Source organism: Oryctolagus cuniculus, chromosome 5 (assembly GCF_051225735.1).
Source record: "Oryctolagus cuniculus isolate XC-2025 breed Fujian yellow rabbit chromosome 5, ASM5122573v1, whole genome shotgun sequence".
NCBI classification, from domain to species: Eukaryota; Metazoa; Chordata; class Mammalia; order Lagomorpha; family Leporidae; genus Oryctolagus; species Oryctolagus cuniculus.
Genome location: NC_142871.1, coordinates 30,161,389 through 30,187,522, shown reverse-complemented (window position 1 = coordinate 30,187,522; position 26,134 = coordinate 30,161,389). Strand labels below are relative to the sequence as shown.

Genomic DNA, 26,134 nt, shown 5'->3' with positions numbered 1-26,134 from the left:
TTCCCTTTCATGTTGCCCTGCTTGCTCCAAACCTTTTAGGTTTCCTTCTTAGGCCTCATTCACACCCTCATCTTTGAGCTCCAAGATTAACATCTCTGTGAACAAAAGCTGAGTACAATCAAGACTTCACCTACCTTACTCCCTTCTCCCCTAAGGAAGGTACTAGTCACACCTTGAAGCACCTGTTTGTTTAAGATCTATTTATTTATCTGAAAGACAGGATTACAAAAAGAGGGAGAGACAGAGAAAGATTTTCCATTTGCTGGTTCACTACTCAAATGACAGCAACTGCCAGAGCTGGGCCAAACTGAAGCCAGAAGGCAGGAGCTTCTTGCAGATCTCCCACGTGGGTGCAGGGACTCGAGTGCCTGGGCTATCTTCTATGGCTTTCCCAGGTGCATTAGCAGGGAGCTGGATCAGAATTGGGGCAGCCGGGACTTGAACCGGTGTCCATATGGGGTGCTGATGGCACAAGCAGCAGCTTAACCCATTATGCCAACGCTGGCCCACACCTGTGCTTTTCAGCCTGCCTATACTGGTCCCACCACCACCACAGCAACCTCAACTCACAGCCCTCATGCAGCCAACCCTGCTCCGAGGCTCCACTGCAACTCGGACCCAAGCTCCTTCCTCCTTGTTCACGGAAGGCTGCACGGCAGAGTTCCACCTGCTCTTCTGCACACTTTTTGGGTCTCATTCCTCTGCAGCCTCATTTCTGACACTCAGAAGCACTATTTATGCACTCTCTTTATCCTGAGAACTCACCGGGCTCCACAAAGCCTGGTCCTACAGTCCCACTGGGTGTGTCCTAGCCTATTGATGTCTGACTGTCCACCAGTGATGACCAATCCATTCCCTGAGCAGAAAAGACATGTATTTATGTGAGAGTCAGAGAAAGAGACAGAGACAAAGGCAGATGGACAAAGCTCCCATCCACTGATCAACTCCTCAAAAGCCCATAATGATCGGGGCTGAGCCAGGCCAAACTCATGAGCAAGGAACTCCATCCAGCTCTCCCACGTGGGTGGCGGGGACCCAACCACTTTGAGCCATCACCTGCTAACCTGTAAGAAAAAGCCTACCTTTGTGGGTGTTTGGTGGAACTTTTCCGCCCAGATAATGTAAGAAGAAAGGTCTACTACTTTCCGTTCTCAAAAACACAAAGGTACAACGTAGAGAGGCAGACAGTACAAATATCGGAATGCAGCAGAGCTGTAGTCTAGTCTTGATCTGCACATGGTCTTGACAATTTGTTCCTTGGCAAACCGCCCCCCCCCCCATCAATGTCCCTGCAGGAATGAGAACAGCAACACCGCCACCTAGTGGGGCTATAAGGCACTGCAGGAGGCACTCACTAGATACGGGAATCACTGTCAGCCACATGTTTTTGAACTTGAGAATCTGCAGAGTACAATCCACAAAAGAAATAGATGAGGACCTGATGGTACCAGCTATTCTGAGGGGGAAGAACACTGGTAGTAAATACTACCCTGTGCCTTAAGCTGCAGGTACAAAGTAATAAAACTGAAAACTTTCAAATACTTGACTTTGAAAGTTACCATTTGAAAATTTTTTGTTTACAAAATTATTTGACAGCAGTTAATTTATTCTCATGCCACAATAAAACCAGAGATAATTCGATCATAACCACAAGAAAACTGCCCTATCCTCTGCTTCCCAAAATATAACTAAATTAGCCAGATTATCACTTTTGAAGAATGCATACTATTATTTATTTATATATTTGAGAGACAGAGAATGCACACAAAGGGTAGAAATGGGCTAAGCCTGAGGCTGAGCTGCATTGAGCCAGAGCCTGGAGCCAGGAACTCCACCCAGATCTCCCATGTGGGTGGAGGAAACTCAATTCCTGAGCCATCATCACCTGCCGCCTCCCAGGGTCTGATATGGGATGCAGATGTCTTAACCACTAGGCTGGTCACACAGGTTATTTCTCCCTCTGTCTCTTTTTTAAAGATTTATTTACTTATTTGAAAGAGATGGGGCCGGCGTGGTGGCATAGAAGGTAAAGCCACCACCTGCAGTGCCGTCATCCCATATGGGCCCAGGTTCGAGTCTCGGCTGCTCCACTCCCGATCCAGCTCTTTGCTGTGGCCTGGGAAAGCATTAGAAGATGGCCCAAGTCCTTGGGCCCCTGCACCCACGTGAGAGACCCGAAAGAAGCTCCTGGCTCCGAATCAGCAAAGCTCCAGCCGTTGCAGCCAATTGGGGAGCGAACCAGCAGATGGAAGACCTCTCTCTCCCTGCCTCTCCTCCTCTCTCTGTGTAATTCTGACTTTCAAATAAATAAATATTTTTAAAAAGAGAGCGAGAGATACAGAGAGGTAGAGACGAGAGATCTTCCATCCAATGGTTCACTCCCCAAGTGAACCCGCCCAGGCCAGGGGCCAGGAAGGAGCTTCCTCCGGATCTCCCACTTGGGTAGCAGGAGCCCAAGGATTCTGCTGCTTTTCTCAGGCACATTGTCAGGGAGTTGGATAGGAACTGGAGCAGCAACACCACAACACCTGCCCCTACACGGATAATCTCTACTAGGCACAGTCCAGACATTTTAAGGTACACGTTAACCTCACCTTCATGAAATTAAATCTAATGAAATTAGTAGAGCACAAAGTTGTTCTTACACAATAGTGACTGTGTAAAAATGATATGGCAAGAGCTAAAAATTAGGAGGTGACAGTAAGTATTCTTAAGGGACAATATGTATGGATGTATTTCAGTAGGGTGGACTAAATATAGAAAGCATACCAAATAGGAAAGGTAGGAGCTATTTTAGCTTCTTTTTTTTTTTTAAGATTTATTTATTTATTTGAAAGGCAGAGATACAGAGAGAGAGAGAAGAGAGATCTTCTTCCCCAAATGGCTGCAACAGCCAAGGCTGGGCCAGGCTGAAGCCAGGAGCCGGGAGCTTCCTCTGGTTCTCCCACATGGGTGCAGGGGCCCAAACACTTGGGCCATCTTCCACTGCTTTCCCAGGTGCATTAGCAGGGAGCCAGATCAGAAGTGGAGCAGCCGGGACTTGAACCAGTGCCCATATGGGATGCCTGCACTGCAGATGGTGGCTTAACCATTTACACCACAGCGCTGGCCCCTAGTCCAGCTTTTTAGAAACAGTTTTGATTGAGCAAAACTTTTGCCAGCATACAATAACTTACATTTCTCCAAAAGCATGACATACACAAAGGCACTTCAAAATGTTTGTGGGGAAACAGAATGAAAAGATAAGCTTCATTTGGCATAAAAATGTTTGAAATCCATGAATCATCTTTCCATAATTAGCATTTTGCAAGAACATGCTGACGATCCCTCATTCGTCATTGAGTACCTACGCCAAAGCCGGCAGCCCAGGAAGCCAGTAGCCCGTGGCCTGGCAAATCAAGCTCCCACGCTTCCTCGTGTTCTGCCAAGAGCTGTCCTGACCAAACTCTGTCACCCCGGTTTGCTTCACATATTCAAAAGAACGCTTCATTTAATGGAGCCCATCCGAAGGCCATCAAACCAGACACGCCCACTTCCCCACAAACCGGAAAATCAGTGGAATTCAAAGCCTCGGTGACGCTTGAAGCTGGAAGTGACTACCCCTGGATGTTGTGCAGAGTGGAGAGGTCCCACGTTCGGCCACTGCCACGCCTGCGGTCAGCAGTGCCGGCACGATTAGAACTCGGGTCTCCTGGCCAGTCCAGGCTCTGCCTACTCAATGAACGTAGCGATCCCTTGTAAGCTCTTCAAGAACATCAGTGAGTCACGCTTCCCCTTCCTCTCCCAGCTCCACGTAGTCCTTGGTAGCACAGAGTTCATTCATTCACAGTGAGAGTCAGGATGACAAGTCACCACGCAATCCTCAAATCAGAGAAGCCAATGGCGAGCGGCATCGAAAACCACAGAGGAATCTAACCCTTGGCACTGAAAATGTTTCCTTTCAGCCGACTGTAAAACAGGATGAGATGAAAAGTGAGTCGCGCCTTTCATCCCAGAGACAGCCTGCTCGGGCCCAGACTCCTGCACAGTCTACTCCACCACCTTTAAAATATTTACTTGTTAGCAGTATTCTTCCTTTCAGGGCAAAGATTATAATACTTAGCAACACAAAGAGAGCTGAGGGATATAGTTATGAATTAATAAACCGGCCTCGCCAAGCCTGCCATTTGTTAATTCAGTCCAACTTCAAAGGGGGTTTGAAAGGGAAATTCAGCTGTCAGAAATTAACCCTAAGAAAGTGGCTGAATCACAAAGGGGCTTGGATGAGTTTCCCCCACACTGAAGCTAAGGAGAGACTGCTCAGTTGTAGGTGCGGGAGCAAAAAGTCTCTTGCTATGCAAATAAGTTTAACTCAAACAGAGGGAGGGTCTCAAAGTGTTGGTTTTTTTTTTTTTTTTTTTGTCTTGTTAACCACAGGACTTTCCCAGTCTTTGATATGCTAATATGGCTGTGAGTTTCCAAGGTTTGGTGGGGGGAGGGGCTGCCAGTCCATCTGATCACACTCATAATCTGGAAGGAGGGGTCTGGGAAAAAATAACAGAAACTGCACTGATTCAGCAGCTTCCAAGCAAGCCAGCGGGGAAGGGGCTTCTCAGAAAGCCCAGTCTGGTTCCTCGCAAGCAGAGAATACCTAGACTCCCATTCTCAATTATTTCAGGCCGAGGTGGAAACCTCCATTAAGTCAACTGAGAGAATGAACCCAAGAAGAACCAAGCACCCTGGAGATCTCTCCATGTCACTGCCCATTTCCCTGGGCCTCTGCGCTGGCTCCCCGGTGGAATGAGGCGGAGGCCCTCCATGTTCTCGCCGTCTAATTCAATGGTTTGTCACCAGGGCCACATATCAGCATAACCTAGAGAGCTCTTAACTCTACAGATGAATGGGCCCACAGCCAAATCCACAGAACCCATGGTGACTCCCAGCGAGCAGCAGGCAGAGCCCAGAACCCAGGCTTCAGTGCCCTAGGAAGATCAAGACAACAGGCGAGTGATTGACGGTGCACCTGCCATCGCCTGACAGCAGCAAGGTAAGGGTTACACAGCAGGGCACCCACGAGTCCTCCAGGGCATAGACAAACCTATCACTCACAGATGGTCTTTCTCTTTCCTGGGCCACTTTCATAGAGAAAGAAAAATATACAACTTTGAGAAGAGTACTTGCTGGAAACAAGGAGTGTGCCTCAAGGAGGCATGGGTGGTATAGTGGTTAGCATAGCCGCCTTCCTAGCAGTTGGCCTGGGTTTAGTTCCTGACCAACACAAACATGAAATTATGTTTCACTTTTGGGAGCTGGTATAGTGGCACAGTGGGTTAAGTTTGAGTACCAGCTACTCCACCAGCGATCCAACTTCCTGCAAATGTGCCTGGAGAGGCAACAGATGCTGGCCAAAGTGCTTGGGTCCCTGCCACACATGTGGGAGAGTAGGATGGAATTTCTGACTCCTGGCTTTGGCCTGACCCAGTCCTAGCTAGGCATCATCCTGGGAGAGTGAACCAGCAGCAGGTGGAAGATCGAAGGACTCTCTCTCTCTGAAGCTCTGCCTTTCAACTGTATGAAAATAAATATTTTTTAAGTTTGCTGAAATTCTCTCTCTCTCTCTCAAAATATCTCATGGTACTTTCATCTTTTCACTTGAAGAATTGAACCGCTCTCTGGCATAACTGAGTTCCCAGCATCATTACTCTTGCACTTTGGGACAATTACTAAGTAAAACAAGGCCCATACCAGGACAGCTGATCTGATGCCCAAGGCATCCAGCAAGAGATTCTGAGGTAGGTAATACATGTGTGTGTGTGTGTACATACTCCGAGGTGGGTAATATATTTAGCTTGGATATGCTGCACAGGGGGATGGCACGTACCCTGGGCAGGATGGAGCAGTATGGTACAAGACCTCACCACGATGCTCAGAATGGAACAACTGAAAAACATGGAAACTGTTTATTTCCATAATTTTCCATTAACATTTTTGGACCACAGTTGACCTTGAGTAACCAAAACTGCAGAAAGCCCAACGGTGGATGAAGGAGCTCCTGTCAATGACAGTCAGAGGTGGCTGGGATCTAACCCCACTCTCCTCCTTAGTAACAGCATGGTGGTGGTGCTGGGTCTCTTCCCCTTTGAAACTGCCTCCTCTCCTAACCTGAAGGGGTGAAAAGAAGGGTCATACAGCTCTCCTGAAAGCGAAAACCAAAAAAGCCTGAGACAAAGTCCACTTTCCTTTGTAGGTAGCATGCAAAGCAACTAGAAAGGCATTTCTGTGGCAATGATCCGAATGCCGTCGGGTATTCACGGGTCAATCAAAAGAGTCCCTATCTACCAGTGCCTGAGCTGGAGAGGCAGCTGGAACTCTCTGGACTCCATGACTGGACACTGAGAGGTTAAATTACCACTCCCAGGCTCTCCCAGCTGCAGACCTACCAGCGCTGACTGACTTGGCAGTTTGGAATAAACAATGCAACATCTCAACTATTGTTCAACTACAATGGGAGGCCCCTAGGGTCATGTGGAAATAATTTTTAAAATGAAAGCTTTGTCACCAACTACATGAAAAGCACTTAATAAAGCTAAAAATAAGCTAAAAGGCGTATGTGGGGAAGTCAAAATGAGATTTTGCTGGATTAAGTGGCTTGCTGAATATCACGACATAGTCAAAGCCCCATGAAGAAACCGAGCAGTATTCCACTTGTTCACGTGCTGAAGGTTCTAAAGTTGCAGTGGTGTCTTTGGTGAGGTGGCCCAGGTGCTTGAAAAAAATCTAGCAACACCACAATAGGAGATTCAAGGAGTTTGCTGCAATAGAACTGAGCTCTTCTAAGAGCTTAACAAAGCTGTGTGGATGCTTAAGCTCACATCCGTTTCTCACCCACATTCAATCAGTGGAGGAGGGGGGGTGACTCCTCTAGCTTCAATGAGATAATCCTCTCAAATAGTCTCTAGAGGCAACAGCAAATCATTCCTCGCTGCCCGAATTAAGCTCCACAGAAGAACTCTCTCAAGGAAAGTTTCAAGTGCCCAGGATTCCATCTTGCAAAGTTCAGATTTTCAAACATTAAGAAGAACACAAAGTGCTGTCAGATAAGGTAGCAGTCCACAGATATGGATGGACTCCACAATGTAACCATTGATCCGATCACTGATTATTGGGAGACTTTCTTCCAGGAAGCAAGCCAAGTATCACCATATGCTTACTTCTAGCAGGTCCTATGTAAATCACAGTCGTTTGTGTGTGTGTGCCTTGTTATTTTCATGTGCACATGGTCCTCTTGCTTCCTTTAATAGTTGTACATTAGGAAGACCCAGAAGTGAACATTAAGATCTGTTAGAGTAAGTGCAAAAGCTGGACAAACCACCTGACTCTGCCGGCATTCCTAGGCAGAAGACAGCTGTGAGACAGACAGCAACTAAGTATGTGCATTTCTCTGTATGCAAGTCACCTTTCAATTAAAAGTTTAAAAAAATTTTTTTAAATAAGACATTGTTCTCTTATGTAACAATACAGCCTGTATCAATTTGACAAAGGTACACACTTGAATACAAGGGTTTATACCAGGTTTACCAAAAGCTTGCCTCTAAAATAAGATAATGAAAAAAAATGCAGGTTTGTAATCAAAGGCCAAGAAAGGGTGGACATCATTTCTAATCAAGGCAACATCTGATGTAAACTTGGGATTCCCTATTCCCTAGAATAGGGAAATAAAGAAACAAAATAGTATATATTTTATTTAGCGAATTGTTGATCAAATATGAAAATACTCTAATGAAACCTTAATCTCTTAATATGCATGATGTGGAAACAAAAGAACACAGAGAATGCATATTTATAGAGAATGCATATTTATAGAGAGCCACTGTGTGCCAGTTAGAGTGGCACCTGCTAAGGACTTGAAGATGAAGTAAGACAAAGTATGGTCTGATCTAGTGGGATGAACAGTGAGGAAATCAATAGAACACAAGTTAGCAAGCACTGCTGCCATAAACGGTAACCCAACTTTGAAATGTGTAAAGTGCCTGGTTTTATTTTACATATACCCTTTTGTATATACAGTAAAAGACATAGCATATATTAACAATACTCAATGGAATTCCTTAATGAATAAATGAGGTCATTCCCTTTCATCTCTATTGATACACATGGAGGGAGGGGTCTCTTTCACTCCACTCTTCACTCCACTCTCACTCCACTTTTTTTTTTTTTTTTTGACAGGCAGAGTGGACAGTGAGAGAGACAGAGAGAAAGGTCTTCCTTTGCCCTTGGTTCATCCTCCAATGGCCGCCGCGGCTGGCGCACCGCGCTGATCCGAAGGCAGGAGCCAGGTGCTTCTCCTGGTCTCCCATGGGGTGCAGGGCCCAAGCACTTGGGCCATCCTCCACTGCCTTCCCGGGCCACAGCAGAGAGCTGGCCCGGAAGAGGGGCAACCGGGAAAGAATCCGGCGCCCTGACCGGGACTAGAACCCAGTGTGCCAGCACCGCAGGCAGAGGATTAGCCTAGTGAGCCGCAGCGCCGGCCTCACTCCACTCTTTCAATTTAATTGTCCTGCACTAATCTTTCACTTTCTGACCTCCTAGTTGAGTTTCAAACTTGTCTTTCTTGCCTGCTGACACTCTTATCTAGACTGGCTCATTGTTCTCCTCCTGGTCTTTATTGAAAGGGCCTACCTAGCTTCCATCACTTGATCTTCCTCCCTCATTACTACTGAAATGTTTACTGCTGTTAATGCACCCCGACTTAGACCAATGTCTCTGCATACCACACAGGACTTCTCTATCTATTACTGACACTTCCAAATTTATTTTTTAACCTGTGACCACTCAATTAATCCAATGATGCAAAAATGCTAGGAAAATCCAGGAGCTGGCCTGAATTCCATGTCCATATTTTCTTGTATTTATGGCTGATGTTTTGAATTCACTGCATTACACAAAGTTTTCTCAAGAGGGTGGCTATGAGGGATGGGGTAGCTTCTTGGCTTGACCTTGTACCAGCTGCATGAATCTGTGGTACACAGACAGACTCGGTGACTGCCTAACCTTTTCTCTCTAAAGCCTCACAGGTTTTAGTGTCCACACATTTAGGCATTTAGGCAGCATTCGACACTGTGCAATCTCTGTGGATAATGACTTCAGGGGAAGTAGATTTTCCCCTTCCTGGGAATATATTCCTTCTCTGTTGTCTTCTTCTCTAGTGATCCTCTTTCTTTCTGGCAGTCTGGGAACAATCTGTGCCTGAGTTTTTGATGCAGAGTTCTTGCCTTAGGCCCCAACAACATGACTTCACAACTGTGGCCCCACTGCAGCGATACAGGTTTGATAAATGTGTGTTGTGTTGCCTGAAATCTAATATCCACATCAAATAGCGGCCTCTCTGCCCTCCTGGCTGACCCCTCTCTCCAATTGCCCCTCAAAAGGGGTATTCATAAACTGTCTTTCTGCTCTCTCTTCTTCTCCTTGGCAAAGCCTTTCAGTCAATGCAGCTGCTACCTCCAAAACATGTGACAAGGTCTCTGCAAAGAGGCGCCCAGCACCTACACTCCAGTCACCACACCCAGTGTTCCTGGAACTCCTCACCCTGAGGGCGCTGGTTCTCAGCACTTCCAAGTCAGAACTCAACCATCTTTCCACAGACAGACAGCCCTCTGTCTGGTGAACGCCAAATCCATACAGTGGGCATCCTGGAAATGAGTGAGACATTCTGGGTTGTCACAACGATTGGGCAACACCATTGGCACCGGGTGGGCAGGCAGCAGGGATGCAAGATGTTTTGCAATGCGTGTGATGATATACTGTCCTACATGGTGATAGATGTCAAGAGTTCTGAATGTTTATGTTGATTTTAAAAACTCTTCATAGTATCATGTTTTTATCATGTAAAACTACGATGTTTGTGCTTTAATGAATATCAAAATTGCTAGGAAGGCAGTTAACACGGAAGTCAAATCAACCTTTCTGTGCTCCACTGTCCACACAGCAGGAGAACAGGGGCTGAGAGCATCTCTTATAGGTTGACTTGTGTCCCCTCACAGATGTGTTGAGTGGGTTCAATTCCCAGCTCCAGCTCCTGACTCCAGCTTTCCATCAATGCAGACCCTGGGAGGCAGAGGTGATGACTCAAGTGCTTGGGTCCCTGCCAGGCACATGGAAGACAGGGATTGAGTTCTTAGACTCTGGCTTCAGGCTGGCCCAGCCCCAGGTGTTGTGGATGTTCGGGGAGTTAACTAGCCAATAGGAATTTTCTGTCTCTCCCTCTCAAATAAATAAAATAACTAGAAAATTTCAAAACTAATTGTACATTTCTGAAAATTGCATCTCTGATCTCTCTACCACTTACAAGGTTGCAATCATCAGCTTTCTCATCATAGCAACTCCACATTCATATATGGATCTAAGAGTCTCATTAAGTCTTGCAGTAAATACAGTTTTACCTGAGCAATGAGTATGAAACATTATAAATGACTTTCATTTCCCCTTACATTATAGTTAGGGCATTATACTGATTTTTTAAAACTGTGTATATAGATGTGGGTTATATTGCCTATGAAATTCCCATTTCAGGATACATAAAAGGGTATTATAAAAATACCCATTATGAGTGAGAAGCATTGTTCTAAAGGTTGTGTTAATACTTCAGTGCTGCTACCTGCACATCCAACAGAATGCTCAAACTTTGCTGGTGATCATGTATGCCACCTTCCTAAAAATCTCTATTTGCCTTTTTTCTAAATATTATTACAAAAACACATTTGAACATGGACCTTTACTCTTTTTTTAAGATTTACTTTATTTATATGAAAGGCTGGGGGAGAGAGGAGAACAGAGAGAAACTGATCCATCCACTGGTTCATTCCCAGATGGCCACAAGGAGCCTGGAGCTCCACCATGGTCTCCCACATGGATGGCAGGGTCCCAAGAACTTGGGCCATCATCTGCTGCTTTACCAGGCACATTAGCAGCTGGATCAGAAACAGAGCAACTGGGACTTGAATCGGCACTGCAGTACGGGAGGTAGCCATCACAGGCAGTGCCTTAACCCACTGCACCACAACACTGGCCCTGAATATGGACCCTTTTCTTCACAATGCTCTGAGATTTAAGTTTGCCAATCTCTAAAATGACATCTAGTTTTCCCCTGTCCTTTTGTAGGGTGGCTGAATCCTGCCTCATTTCCTTATAACACAACAGCATCTCATACTCCAGAGAGCACTTACAGTTGAAATTAAAGTGAGTGACCTTCTACACATTGTTTTTAATTCAGGTTACCCCTGTGATTTTAATCATTAGATTACAAAAAATCCAAGAGTTGGGGCTGCGGCTCAGCACAATGTTTAAGCTCTGCAGTGTTAACACACTGCTTAGGATATCTGCGTATCATATCAGAGAGCCTGGATTGGATTTCTGGGTTATGCTCCAAATTCCAGATTCTTCACAATGTGCACACTGGAAGGCAGCAAGTGATGGCTCAAGTATTTGAGTCCCTGCCACCCACATGGGAGACCTGCATTGGGTTCCTCACTAACTCCACCTGGCCCAGTTTCAGCTGTTGTGAGCATTTGGGGAGTGAACCAGCAAATGGGAGCTTGCTCATTTCTCTCTCTCTCTCTCTCTGTCTCTTTCCCAAATAAAAAAAAAAATTAAAAAGAAGTTCAGGAGTAAAAGACCAGAGGTCAGAGCCTGGTTTTCCATAAGATTCCCCATTTGGTCATCAGCAAGTCACCTTCTGTGTGTTCAAGTTTAGCCAGCTATGAAATTAGGATCTGATTTGTCTGATATCTTTCAACACAGAGACACAGAACGATCTAAGCAAACATTATGAGCTCCCTAAGTGTTCTGAATTCTGTCATATTTTTTTCAAAACAAATTTTATGTTAACCTGTACTATCTGAAAAAGACTCAGAGCTCTTTAAACTCTTTTTTCTTACATGAGTGAATGGAGAAATAATGGTGCTAAGGAAATTAGAATGGGTTTATCTAACCAAGCATGTAACCTGGATACCCGAGAAACCTCCAGGTTCTTGCAGGGTGCTTCAGATACCTGGAGCTTATCGAATGACAGACGCTCAGCCGGGTCCAATCTGATCTGAAGGCAAGGTCTCGAGCTGGGTCAGGTTAGTGCCTGCAAGGTGAAGGGACCAGAGAGGAACTTTCCAGTGTCACCTATGTGTCTTTCCTATTGATTGTGCTGAAGGGAATTCACAATGCCTAGAAGAATGGCTTTACAACGAAGCAACACTAGTGTGTTCTGAGGTTCTCTCCCTGCCTGCCCCCTTTCAGTAGACAGCAGCAATGTCTACTGCAGAAATCCAAGTGACAAAAAATGAAGAACTTTCTAACTCCTTCTTAGTAGTACCTTTTTACTTTTTAATCAAAGGAAAACATTGCTAAGCAAAATCAATAGCAATCTTTGCTTAACTGGATTTAAAATATCTGTTTCTTATTAAATTACTCTAAATAGAAAACAATTTTTAAAGGTTTATTTACTTATTTGAAAGTCAAAGAGTGATAGAGAGGTCTTCAGTTTGCTGGTTTACTCCCTAAATGAACACCATGGTTGCTGGTCTAGGCTGAAGCCAGGAGTCTGGAACTCCATCTGGGTCTCCCACATGGATGGCAGGGCTCCAAGCACTTGGGTCATCTTCAGTGTCTTCCCAGGCACATTAGCAGGGAGCCATATGGGAAGCAGAGCAGCTTGGACTTGAAGCAGCACCACTTGGGATGCAGGCAACGCAGGTAGTGGCTTAACCTGTTGTACAACAATGCCTTTGGTGCTTTTGAAAATCCAGAATTTGGGGCCCACTCTATCCCTTGTCCTGATAAACACCTACCTGGGCTCCATCTCTATAATTAGGTTCTATCATTAACTTTATAGAAATGGAATTCCCTTTTTATAGAAATGGTACATTCCCTTTTGAAGTTGACTGTTTTCTTCATTCAACCTACTTTCCTTGTGGTTCATCTATGTTGTTCTGTGTAACAACAGTTTGTTCTTTTTTATTACTATTGTCCCATGATATGGATGTACCACAGTTTGCTCAACCACTGACAGACATTTGGGTACTTTCCAGTTTTCATCTTAAAAATAACACTGCTATCAACACCATGTAAAGTCTCTCCTCTCTGAAATAAATGTCTATCAGGTGCAATTTCTAAGTCATGTAACAAACTATTTTTAAATGAAAGCACAAAACTATTTTCCAGAGTAGTTGTACCAGCAATGCTGGAATGATCCAGTTTTTCAGTATTATCACTGCATTTGTTATCTTTTTTTCTATTTGTGTCATTCTGAGAAGTATGTAAAAGTATCTCATCATGATTTTAATTTGCATTCCTCTAATGATGCTAAACATCTTCATTGCTTATTTGTTATCTGTTTATCCTCCCCATGGAAAATCTGTGTATATCTTTGGCCTTTTTTTAAAAAAGATTTATTTATTTATTTGAAAGGCAGCATTAGAGAGGCAGAAGCAGAGAGAGGGGTCTTCCATCCACTGGCTCACTCCCCAAATGGCCACAATGGCCAGAGCTAGGTGGTCCAAAGCCAGGAGACAGAAGTTTTCTGCGCATCTCCCATGCAGGTACAGGGGCACAAGGACTTGGACCATCTTCTACTGCTTTCCCAGGCCATAGCAGAGAGCTGGATTGGAAGAGGAGCAGCCGGAGCTCGAACCAGTGTCCATATGGGATGCCAGCACCATAGGCAGTGGCTTTACCTGCTATGCCACAGCAGCAGCCCCTGACCTTTTTTTTTTTTTTTTTTTTTTTAAGATTTTCACATTTATTTCTTTGAAAGGTAGAGTTACAGAGAGAGAAGTCTTCCATCTGCTGGTTCATTCTCCAAATGGCTACAACAGCCAGGGCTGGGCCAGGCCAAAGCCAGGAATTAGGAGCTTCATCCTGTTCTCCCACATGGGCTCAGGGGCCCAAGCACTTGGGCCATCTTCCACTGCTTTCCCAGATGCATTAGCAGGGAAATGATCAGAAGTGGGGCATCCAGGACTTGAACAGGTGCCAATATGGGATACCAGCATTCACAGGTGGCTGCTTAACCTGCTATGCCACAAACTCACCCACTCACACCTTTTTTTTTTTTTAAGATCTAGTTATTTATTAGAAAGGTAGAGTTACAAAAAGAAGATGGGGAGGAGATGCAGAAAGAGAGAGACAGAGACAGAGAGAGAGGGAGAGAGAACTTCCATCCAGTGGTTCACTCCTCAAATGGTTGCAATGACCTGGGCAGGTCCAAGCTGAAACCAGGAGCCCAGAGTTCACACATGGGTGACAGGGACCAAATCTCTTGGGCCAATTCAAATCCTGGACACTCTGCTTCTGAGTCAACTCTCTGCTAGTGCACCTGGGAAAGCAGCAGAAGATATCCCAAGTGTTTGGGCCCCTGCATCTACGTGGGAGACCCAGACAGAATTCTGGGTTCTTGACTTAGGCCTGGCCCAGCCCTGGACATTGCAGCCTTTTGGGAAGTGAACTAGCAGATAGAAGATTCTCTCTCTCCCTCTCCCTCTCCCCTTCTCTCTTTCTCTGCCTTTAAAGAAATAATGCACAAAAATTTTTTGATAAAAAGAAATGCAATGACTTTTGCACATAGATGAAAATATTTTTGAACATCTACTTCAGCTATTTTTAAATTTTCTCCCCCAACAATTTGGGACATTAACCATTTCCTGTGGATAAAGCAGCAAACAGAATCCACTTGGAACTGGATATGGCATACTTTTTGTCATTGGTATGCATAACCATTGTGGAGAGTGAACCAGTAAGTGGGAGCATTCTCTCTTTCTACCGCTTTAATAGCTTTGAAAAAGAAAAAGGGGGGGGGTATTTTGTTTATTTGTTTTTTAAGAATCCATGCATTCAAGAGACTGTGCAGAATTCCCGGACATCTCCTCAGTCTGCATTGGGTATGTTCACGGCTGGACATGTTCACAGCTAAACATGTAAAGCACTCACAGAGAAAGCCCTCCAAACAAGCTCACAGAAATTACAATGTGAACACAAATTAATTCAATTCACATTGCTGTTTGCTGATCTTGGTTCCCATTTACAGAAAGAAAATGTTCCCCATCCCAAAAATTAGCTACTTAAGCAAAATGTAACTCTCAGACTTTTAAAACGCAAGCCGTTTGCTGAGAGAGGAGTAACTCACACAGGAGGCAGAGCCAGTTGAGGACTGTGAGGATTTTTAAGACAAAGCAGCACGAAGTACGCTGGCAGCAGGCTTCTTTGCTCAGTGTGGGGAGTTCCCATGCATTCCTGGGTGAATACCACCTGTGCAGTACAAACAGTGCTTCAACACAAAGATCTCCAAACAAGAAAATCCCTGAACAAGAAAATCCCTGAACCGTCCAGGACGCCATACCCTACGGGTGCTGAGGGAAGAACACCAGTGAGTTCAGCCCTCAGCCAAAGAGCCAAGGATCAGAGACGGGAGGCTGCTGGGAAGCTACCTGGCTAAATTCTCACCAGATGTGCTATAGCCCAAAATGCGCTTCTCTCACATGAAACCCCTCATTCTACGAGAGCAGCTCGGCCCTTTAAAATGCAATCCTGTCATTTGTGCCACCTGTCAGCAAGAGGCACATCTGCAAGTCGCAGGGCAAGGTAGACCCGATTCAAGTTCCACACTGATTCTCTTTCTCTTTGAGAGAAAAACCACACAGCTGTGTCAGCTGCACAGAGAGGCAAGAGCGTGTGAAGCACTGCGAACTTCCTGCTTGTCCTGCACAAAGCCTGCACAGTCGGGGAGGAGGGGGTAAGAGATGCATCCAGCAAGCTGGCCACTTGGGCTGGAGGAGGCAGTGCCCACAGGGGTCCAGCATACACCATGCAAATGCCTCTTCAGAAACATGAGACGTTTCTTTATTCACATAAGCTTTACAGGGTGCATTGCCCACCCCCGAAATCACAGCTAACGTGATCAGTTCCACGGCTGGAAATAGTCTTGTTTAGGAAATAGTTTTTTCTAAGTATCCAACACCTTTGCTTTCAGTCAACCAAGGAGACATACAGACAAGTTTCCCAAAGACAATGACTCAGGAGGCAGTAGGTTCAGCCTGCCAGAGGCTGCCCTGTGTGATGAAATTCCTTCTCCAAACCCAGGCAAGAGAAGCAATCATCCAAAGCAGTAGTCCCTCAACCTTTGGAAATCTGATGAACACTGAGGACCCCTTCGCAGAAAGCAAACACATACACATGAAACCCTTGCACCTGGAGTTAAGCAGCCCAGCACTGTAAACCAGAAACAAAGGCAGGAGGCAGTTTCTGGTTAACTCCTCTCAGGGAGGCACAGCTCCTCCACTCTGCATCCAAAATGGGGCCTGGCACCAATGAAAACACTCCAAAAATACCTGGTGAGCGAGTGAACCATGAGTATGTGATTTGTGCTTTGATTTAGTCACAACAAATTGTTTCCAGTCTAAGGCTAATATCTGATTTCCTTAATACTAAATGTACTGACATATTCTAATTACTTTCCTTTTACTTTTTGTTTTGAAACAACTACAAACTCATAAGCAGCTGCCAAAATCATGCAAAGATCCACATTCCCCACTCCCAGCTTCCTCCAGTGGCGACAGTTTACATAATCTACTGTGCAAGAAACCCACTGGCACAGTACAATTAACTAGACAATTCACCTAACTTGGGCGTCATCGTATTTCATATGTGCACCTCTATGTAACCTTATATATGAAAAAGTAACATTATAAACTCTCAAAAACTTAACAGAATTCTAAAACTCTAGTGATCAAAAGCAGAACAGATTCTGGTCAATTCTAAGTATGCAGCGAAAAATCACAGCACAAAAAAAGACACAGGTGTTATTTCTCTTACAACAGCACCAGTTCTAGCTCCACTCACACGTCTGCCTACCACGGCTTCATCCCTGGATTTGAGGGGTATTTCTAAGACAATGGGCAAAAGCAAAAAGGTGAAAAACCATTCAGGGCATCACATGACCAAAATGATTTTTTGTTTCCTGAGAATGAATCTAATCCTGTAAGAAATTTTTTTTTTTCTAAAGATGTATTTGAAAGTCAGAGCTAGAGAGGGAGGGAGGGAGAGATCTTCCATCTGATGATTCACTCCCAAGATGGTCACAACAGCCTCCCACGTGGGTGCACGGGCCCAAACACTCAGGCCATCTGCTGTTGCTTTTCCTAGGATATTACAGGAAGCTGGATGGGGAGTGGAGCAGCTGGGACATAAACCAGTGCCCATATGGGGTGCAGGTGTCATGAGCATCAGCTTCATCTGCTATGCCACAGCACCAGCCCTATCAGAAATCTTTAACAAGAAAAAGTGTATGGGCCAGCGTTGTGGCTCAGTGGGCTAAGCCAGCAGCCCAAATTGCAGCACCAGTTCAAGTCCCAGCTGCTCTGCTTCTGATCCACCTCCCTGCTAATGTACCTGGGAAGGAAGAAGAGGATGGTCCAAATAATTGGGTCCCTGAAACCCATGTGATAGACCTGGACGGAATTCCACAGCTTCTACCTGGCCCAACCCTCCAACCCTATTGTTTCATCCATTCGGATCAGCAAGTGGAAGATTTATATCTCTTCCCCTCTCTGTATTGCTCTGTGATTCTAATTAATAAGTAAATCTTTTCTTGAGAGAGAGAGAGAGAATGTATATCTTGCATAGATTTCATTTTTTTTTTTTTTTTGCACCAAAAGGTTGCTTTTTTCTATGATGTGTTTGAAGCCCCCTTGTCCCTCCACCTGTTTAAATTTCTTCACTGTTAGGATCTGACCAGAACACAGTCTCTCTGCTGAAGGAAGCGACTTGCACTGTAGGGAGAAAAGTGGTCAGGTCTCATGAATTGCCTTCAATTCAGGGCAGCAACGTGGTACTATGGAAAGTACATGAGCTCTACAATAACAAATTTAGGATTTATGGCCTGTCTTTCAATCCTAATTGCATATTCTTAACATCTTACTTGACTCCCTGAACTTCGACTGTAGCAGGAACTGGAAAGAGTGGCTGTTTGGCTTTCTAAATAGCAACTTTGTGAGCTCAAAACTAGTCACATGGCCTGAGCGTTGGGCACAGTGGTTAAGGTGCCACTCCTGATGCCCACACCCCACACTGGAGTGCCTGGTTCAAGTCCCAGCTCCACTTCCAATCCAGCTTGCTGCTAATGAACACTAGCAGAAGCAGAAGGTGATGGTTCAAGTACCTGGGTCCCTTGCCACTCACAGCAAGAGTCAGATGGAGTTCCAGGCTCCTGCTTTCAGCCTCGCCGAGCCCTGGCTGTTGTGGGCATTTGGGGAATAAACTAGCAGATGCAAGACCTCTCCCTGTCTGTCTGTCTGTCTGTGGGGGAGGGAGGTGTGGGTGTGGGTGTGGGTGTGTTTGTGTCTGCCTTTCAAAGAATGAAGATAAATATTTTAAACATTAAATGCCTATTCATTCAGTAAGCCTGAAGTTTATTCAGTGGAATGACAGCATCATTCCTGGACAATTTTGTAGGTCAGAATGAAATCCCTTTTCTATGCCATATGAGGCATAAAGGCCTTTAACAGACCCGAAGCCTCTTGATGCCAGCCACCTGACATCAAGCCCTCAGTGCCCGCGTTGCCCAGCACCCATGAGGCCACTCAGGGCCTCTGTGCTTGTGACAGCAATGTCCCCACTCAACCTGCACGCAGCTCATCTGTACTGCTTCTCTAATCAGCAAAAACAGGAGCTCCTCAAGGAGGAGAGACCCCCACTGCTACTCTTACAACCTGTGCTCGCACGTGAGGCCCCACACTGTCTGGGGATGGCCTCCTCTTCTTCATCGCTCTCTTCCATCTCATTCGTCTCTGGATCTCCAGAAACTAGCCCCATGACAGATGCTCAGAAGCTCTCAAGTGATAAACTCATTCACTGATGCAAGCCACTTAGAAGTTCTCTGATATCAGTGTTAGAAACATGATTTTTTTTTTTTTTAAGATTGATTTATCTATTGGAAAGGCAGAGTTACAGAGACAGAGATCTTCCATCTGCAGCTTCACTCCCCAAATAGCCACAATGGCTGGAACTGGGCTGATCCAAAGCCAGGAGCCAGGAGCTTCTAGGGGCCCAAGGACTTGGACCATCTTCTGCTGCTTTCCCAGGAGCATTAGCAGGTAGCTGGATCAGAAGTGGAGCAGCTGGGACTTGAACCAGTGCCAACATAGGATGCCAGCATTGCAAGCAGGGGCTTTACCTGATACACCACACTGGCCCCAGAAATATGGTTTCTTTTTTTTTTTAAGTTTTATTTATTTTTCGTGAAAGTCACAGCTACACAGAGAGAGGAGAGGCAGAGGCAGAGGCAGAGAGAAAGAGAGAAGTCTTCCATTTGCTGGTTCACTCCCCCCAGATGGCCGCAACAGCAGAGCTTTGCCGATCCAAAGCCAGGAGCCAGGAGCCTCCTCCAGGTCTTCCCATGTGGGTGCAGGGGCCCAAGGACTTGGGCCATCTTCTACTGCTTTCCCAGGCCATAGCAGAGAGCTGGATTGGAAGTAGAGTAGCTGGGTCTTGAACCGGCACCCATATGGGATGCCAGCACCACAGGTGGCAGCTTTACCCACTACCCAACAGTGCCAGCCCCTGGAAATATGGTTTCTAAACATATCATCATATGCTCATTCACTCTCCCCCTCTTTCCGTAACTGTAACTTTCAAATCAATAAATAAATCCTTTAAAATAAATGTGGCCGACATTGTCACACAGCAGGTAAAGCCATTGCCTGGGGTGCTGGCATCCCATATGGCTCCAGTTCATGTTCCGGCTGCTCTACTTCCGATCCAGCTCCCTAATAATGGCTCAGGGAAGCAGCAGAAGATGGCCCAAGTATTTGGACCCATGCCACCCATTTGGGAGACCTGGATGAAGCACCTGGCTCCGGCCTGGCCCGGCCCTGGCCACTATGGCCATCTCAGAAGTGAACTAGTGGATGGAAGTTTGGTCAGTGTGTGTGTGTTTCTCCCTTTCTATAACTCAGATTTTCAAGTAAATAAATAAATCCTTAAAAAAAAGACAAATGCCATCATCTGATATAGTCAAGCAAAAGGGGAAGAAAATGTTCATGCAGATCAGATCAGCTCCAAAACAAGCCAGAGGGAAGCCACTACACCTGGGCCTCGGCAACGAAGACTCTTACAGCAACATGGTTTTCAATTTAGCACACTACACCTTACAACTGAGCAAGTGTCTTTGAAGTTGAGCTGGATTTGAGATGGAATGTAATCAGGATTAAAATTTTGATGCTCAGATTCTTTCTTCAGTGTACAAAAGCTTGGAGAATTCTAGAAAAACAAGTTGTATAACATGGGACAAAAACAAGAACAAGAGCAGTGGCAAATGCCTCACGCCAGCCCACATGGTTTTAAAGTGAAATGCTGAGGTCTGTTTTGGAAGGACAGCTGCTCACAGGAAAGACCAGAGGGGGCCTCTCCCGGTGGGCAAGATGGCCATGTCCCTCACTGCAGTGGGTGGAGCTACTGATTAGGACACCCACATCCCTTATGAATGCCAGTCCCAGTCCCAGCTGCTCCACTTCCGATCCAGTTCCCTGCTGATGTGCCTAGGAAAGCAGCAAACCTGGATAAAGCTCCTGACTTCTGCCTTCGGCCATTTGGTTAGTAAATCAGCAGCTAAAAGACCCCTTCCCTCCACCCTGCCCTGTCTCTCCCCCTCTCTCTGTATCTCAGCATCTCTGCCTTTCAAATAAATAAATAAATAATTATTTTTTAAAAATTTTAAAAAAATCAGCTCTAGCTCCTGATTCCAGCTTCCTGTTTGCTAATGAAAGACCCTGCGGGGAAGCTCCTGCCCTGCCCTGCCCTGCCCTGCCCAGCCCCAGCCCTGGCCTTTGCAGGTATCTTGGGGAGTAAACCAGAGGGTGGGAGCATTCTCTCTCTCTCTCTCTCTCTCTCTCTCTCTCTCTCTCAAATAAATAAAAATATAGAAGAGAGGACCAAATGAATGCTTTGAATGTGTTTAACTTCATACCTACTGTGAAACAGAATCCAAAGTCCTGTGATCCAGGATCCAACAGGAAGCTACAGCAAGCAGGGTGCTTTTTGGGCCTTGGAGCACAGCCCCTGTTGGGGTCCTGGTGGGGGGACACTGTGGTCTTCCTGGTGCATTCTATTGGGGGCTGCTGCTCCCCAGGTCTGGAGGCCTGGAGATGCTGACCCTCAACCCCGCCAGCCTCACTCACTGCCCAGCAGGGAACACCCGTTCTGCAAGAGGGAGCCCAGACAAAAGAATTCTAGACCAAGAAACTGCTTTGTCAAAACACATATTTCTGCTCCTGTGAGGAGGAATCGTATTAAACAGAGGCTTTAGTTTGTTGGGAAAGCGCTAACACGTCTGTCTGTCTGTCCGTCCGTCTGTCAAAAAAACATGAACACTACTTTGAATGGCATGTTTTTCCTACTGGGTGATTTCAGAGATAAAAGAAGTCAGTTTTTTTCAACACCAAAACAGTCCTGATTTTAAATCTTAGCACCAATAACCCAGACACAAAAGATGCAATTCATGCATGAAGCAGAATGTTAACAGTTGGCCAGCCTTAAGAAAAAAAAAAAAGAGCTCATTTTCAGGTTTCATGTATACAACTAATGGAAACCAGTAAAAAGTAGGGTTGAAAATTGTATACAGGTTTTAATGCAACCAAAATCTAAGAATTCCTGCTTTCCCTGTAAAACAGGCATCCTTACAACATGGTAGGTCCATAGCAGTCATTTCTTGAGCCTGTTAAGTTTGACAAGGCTAAGTATCCACACGGACCATTTTACTTCCTCTTGGTCCAGTTAACTTCCCAGAATGAAAATTCCTAATTCCAGGACTGTGGACTATGATCCACAGTCACTACTCAGAACACTGATGAAATGGCAGAAAACAAAGCAGAAAAAAACAGGCCTCCTTCAAACTGCTACCCTAAACAAAAAACTTTACAGATTGATTTGACAAATAACTTGCTAATTACCTTATTTTTTTTTAGCTTTTTAAAAAAGATACTTATTTTCATCTACTTAGAAGGCAGAAGGACAGAGATCTTCCATCCACCTGCTCATTCCCCAAATACCTGCCACAGCCAGGACTGGGCCAGGCAAAGCCAGGAACCTGGATCTTTATTGGATCTTCTGTGCATATGGCAGAGGCCTACGTATGCAGCCACCTTCTGTTGTCAACCAATTACCTTATAATACATGAATATACCCAGCAAATGATTGCGACTACCCTTCCCTCATAACAGATCAGGAAGAATCGGTAAACACGGGGAAGATATTCACAGAGCAGAGACATCAGCCCCACCGTCTTGCATGTCTACCCCATCAGTTATGAGAAACGGCTAAACATGTAAAGAAAAAAAGAGTGGTTTTCCGAATATTTATGTGCCCATGGAACGGCAAGCAAGGGCATGCATACCTGCATATACACATTTTTCTAGAGGGTAATAAAAGGTCCACAATATCAGAAAAGATTAGAAACAGCCATACCAAGGAATATGCTCCTTCCAACTAAAGTGATCAAGAAAGGCAGAGAAGGTTCACAGGACAAGGCTAAGAGACAGGTGCGTGGAACGCAGAGAGGCTGCTCTGCGACCAAAACTGTGGGAGAGCACGGATGCGAGAAGATCATGGAACTCAGAGCAGAGGCCGCTCAGGCAAACTGGAAATTGTCACTGAGGGCTAAGACCAGCGGCAGAACCGGCTGCTCAAGCCCCACCTTGTGAACTCAGGCTGTTGTTCTGAGGATTAAATGAGACAATGGGTGTAAAGGGCTTAGGTAGCACCAGGCAGGGCTCAGCGATTATCACCGCTACTGTCCCCACCAGGACTGCTGTGCCACCTCACCTGCCACCCACTGTGGGCATGTCCAGTGGAAGCTATGCTGAGCTGTAACATCTCAGCTTGGGCCTCTGGTGCCACACCATGCATCTCCCTCATATCGGATTGGAGGATTGATAAGGGAACTCAGCTTTTCTTCTCTGTGTCACTCTCACTTCAGCCTGGACGAGGGGCACAGAACTGTTTGCTCCCACCAACGCCGCCTCCCAAACTGACCAAAACATATTTCAGAGTCAACCAAGACTCAAAAAGATAGAAGTCTAGAGGCCACATGGTAGCACTCGGGAGCAAACACCAAAACACAACCTGAAAGATACACAGAGGGGCTGGCGTGTGGTGCAGCAAGTTGGACTGCTACCAGAGGCATGGGCATCCTATATCAGGGCACAGGTTCAAATCCCTTCTGCTCAGCTTTTGATCCAGCTCCCTGCTAAGGCACTTGGGAAAAGCAGTGGAAGATGGCCAACGTGCTTAGGCCCCTGCCACCCACATAGAAGACCAGGACAGAGCTCCTGGCTTTGGCCTGGACCAGCCCCAGGCATTGTAGTCATTTGGGGAGTGAATCACTAGATAGATCAATCTCTCTGCCTCTCACACCCTTTATCTCTCTTTGTCACTCTGTCTTTCAAATAAATAAATCTTTTTTAAAAGAGTGATTTATTTCATTTGAAAGGCAGAGATACAGAGAGATGAACAGAGAGAGAAAGAGAGAGAGAGATTCCATCCACTGGCTCACTCCCCAAATGGCTGCAACAGCCAAAGCTGGGCCAATCTGAGGCCAGGAGCCAGGTGCTTCTTCCAGGCCTCCCACGTGGGTGCACAGGCCTAAGCACTTGGGTCATCTTCCACTGCTATCCCAGGAGCATTAGCAGGGAGCTGGATTGGAAGTAGAGCAGCTGTGACTTAACCGGTGCCATGTGGGATGCCAACACTGAAGGCAAAGGCTCAACCCTCCATGCCACAGCACCAGCCCCTCAAATAAATAAATCTTAAAAAAAAAAAAAAGTATGCAGTAAAAGTGAAGAATCCAGGGAGAGATGGTCCCAATGATGTGAACACAAAACTCTCCTTCCTGCAGCTCCCATTTCCTGTGGTAGCTTTACCCTGTCTCGGACGCTGCAGCCAGAGGCTTACAGCGGACTCTCACTGTCTCAGGGAACCTACGATGAGAACTCCAGCCGGGCCTGGGGCGTGTGCCCACACGAACTCAGCTGCCCCAAAGCCACATAAGCCAAGAATGAGACAGGTGGTCTCCCAAAAGAAAATAACAGTGTTATTAGCAGACTATGTAGGGAATGTGGGCTGGAACAGCACAAATAACTTAAATCCATCAAAGGAACACATGATTCCCACCAGGTCTTAAGGACAAAGTACAGTAATCATTAGCATTAGATTCCCATTTGTTTAATTGTATGTTAGATCTGTTTTGGCTGTGAGTAGCAAAAAAAAAAAAAAAAAAAAAAAAAAAAACCATCTCACAATGACTCAAGCAGCAAGACAGTTTTTAACTGCCAAAGTCTGGGAAAATTGCAGCAGGGGGTAAATATCATACATAATTTGTCTAATAAGGAAATCATGACCATTGTTCTCTGCCATGCCTGCTGTCTGACTTCTCAGCTACCCCTGACGTAGAAATGGCCACGTGAGCAGCACTGGCAATGAGACACAAGAGCAAGACCTCCGAGAGTCCTCGGCTTTCTGCTTAACCAGAGCTCCTCCTCCTTGGAGCTGTGGCAGCCATCTTATAGCCAGGAGGTAACAAGAAGAAAGGGGAGGCAAAGTCATTCATGGGAGGTGGAACCATCTGAGCCTTGCTGACACCACTGGGAAGCTGAGCCACGATAAGTGGGGAAAAGAACTCCCTACTCAAGCGTGTGCGGTTGAGTGGCTGCTTCCTATAGTCGAGAGCACCCCTAATGCCCTAGCCGACCCAGTTCCCTTCCATCTCCCCGTTCCACCAGCCTCAGCATGCAGTTCCCGTGCACACGTAGTGATGACCGCCACGGGAGTCAGCACCAGAGAGGACGCGTGCAAAAGACGAGTCCTCACTTCCCAAGTCTCTCTTTGCAAGAGGAATCATTTCGCAGAAGGTCCACACAGTCCTTGTTGACAGAACTGCCTCCTGTGCTCACATCTAAACTCAAGAGGCAGAGAAAATGCCATTCCCATAACTTACCCCCGAACGGGGGTCATTTTTGCAGGGCAAAAAAAGAAGGAACGGTCAGGCCAATAAGAAAGGAGTAGGACAGACAGATACTTATGAGGAAACCAACAGCATCAACTGTAAAGAGTGATGCTCAGTGTTATCTGAAGAGTGGCTCTTGTCCATGCATACTGAGCTCCAGGAGAAAGCCTTCAAGGGCAGTTTCTCAGCGCACCACTGCTGCTTCACTGGTGTAAAAGTGATTTGGTGTTTCTCACTATTTCAAAATAGAAGCATCACTGCATACATACACGCTAAATGGAGCCCCAGAAGAGGCCATGTAACAAAAATGTGTACAAGGCCGGCGCCCTGGCTCACTAGGCTAATCCTCCACCTTGCGGCGCCGGCACACCGGGTTCTAGTCCTGGTCGGGGCGCCGGATTCTGTCCCGGTTGCCCCTCTTCCAGGCCAGCTCTCTGCTGTGGCCAGGGAGTGCAGTGGAGGATGGTCCAAGTGCTTGGGCCCTGCACCCCATGGGAGACCAGGATAAGTACCTGGCTTCTGCCATCAGATCAGCGCGGTGCGCCGGCTGCAGCGCGCCGGCCGCGGCAGCCATTGGAGGGTGAACCAACAGCAAAAGGAAGACCTTTCTCTCTGTCTCTCTCTCTCACTGTCCACTCTGCCTGTCAAAAAAAAGTGTACAAAAGCTCAACAGGAAAGGTTATCTGAAAACATGTCAAAAAGTATGTTGAAACTCACACACACTCCTGGGACCATAGCTCGGTGACATTAAGAAGGCAATTTTGGAAGTAGTTATTAAAAACTTAAGTGCATACCTCCTATGCCTCAAGTATTTTACATTTCAGTGTCTATCCTGGAAAAATGCTCACACATATGCCCAGGAAGACAAATACAAGAATTCATCACTGGAGCCAGCGCTGTGGCACAGTGGGTTAAGCCATTGCCTACAGCGCCAGCATCCCATACAGGCACTGGTTCGATTCCTGGATGCTTCTTTTCCGAAAGCTCCTTGCTAATGCACCTGGGAAAGCAGTGGAGGATGGCCCAAGTGCTTGTGCCCCTGTACCCATGTGAGAGACCTGGAAGAAGCTCCTGGCTCCTGGCTTGGCCTGGCTCAGCCCCAGCCATTGCAGCCAT

General features: G+C 46.0%; 1 protein-coding gene across 4 annotated transcripts in view; it reads right to left on the bottom strand.

Annotated features, from left to right (window-relative positions):
- Positions 1 to 26,134, bottom strand: part of NHSL1 (NHS like 1) — a 290,700-nt gene that overhangs the window by 182,248 nt on the left and 82,318 nt on the right. The gene's annotated exons all lie outside the window — the stretch shown is intronic.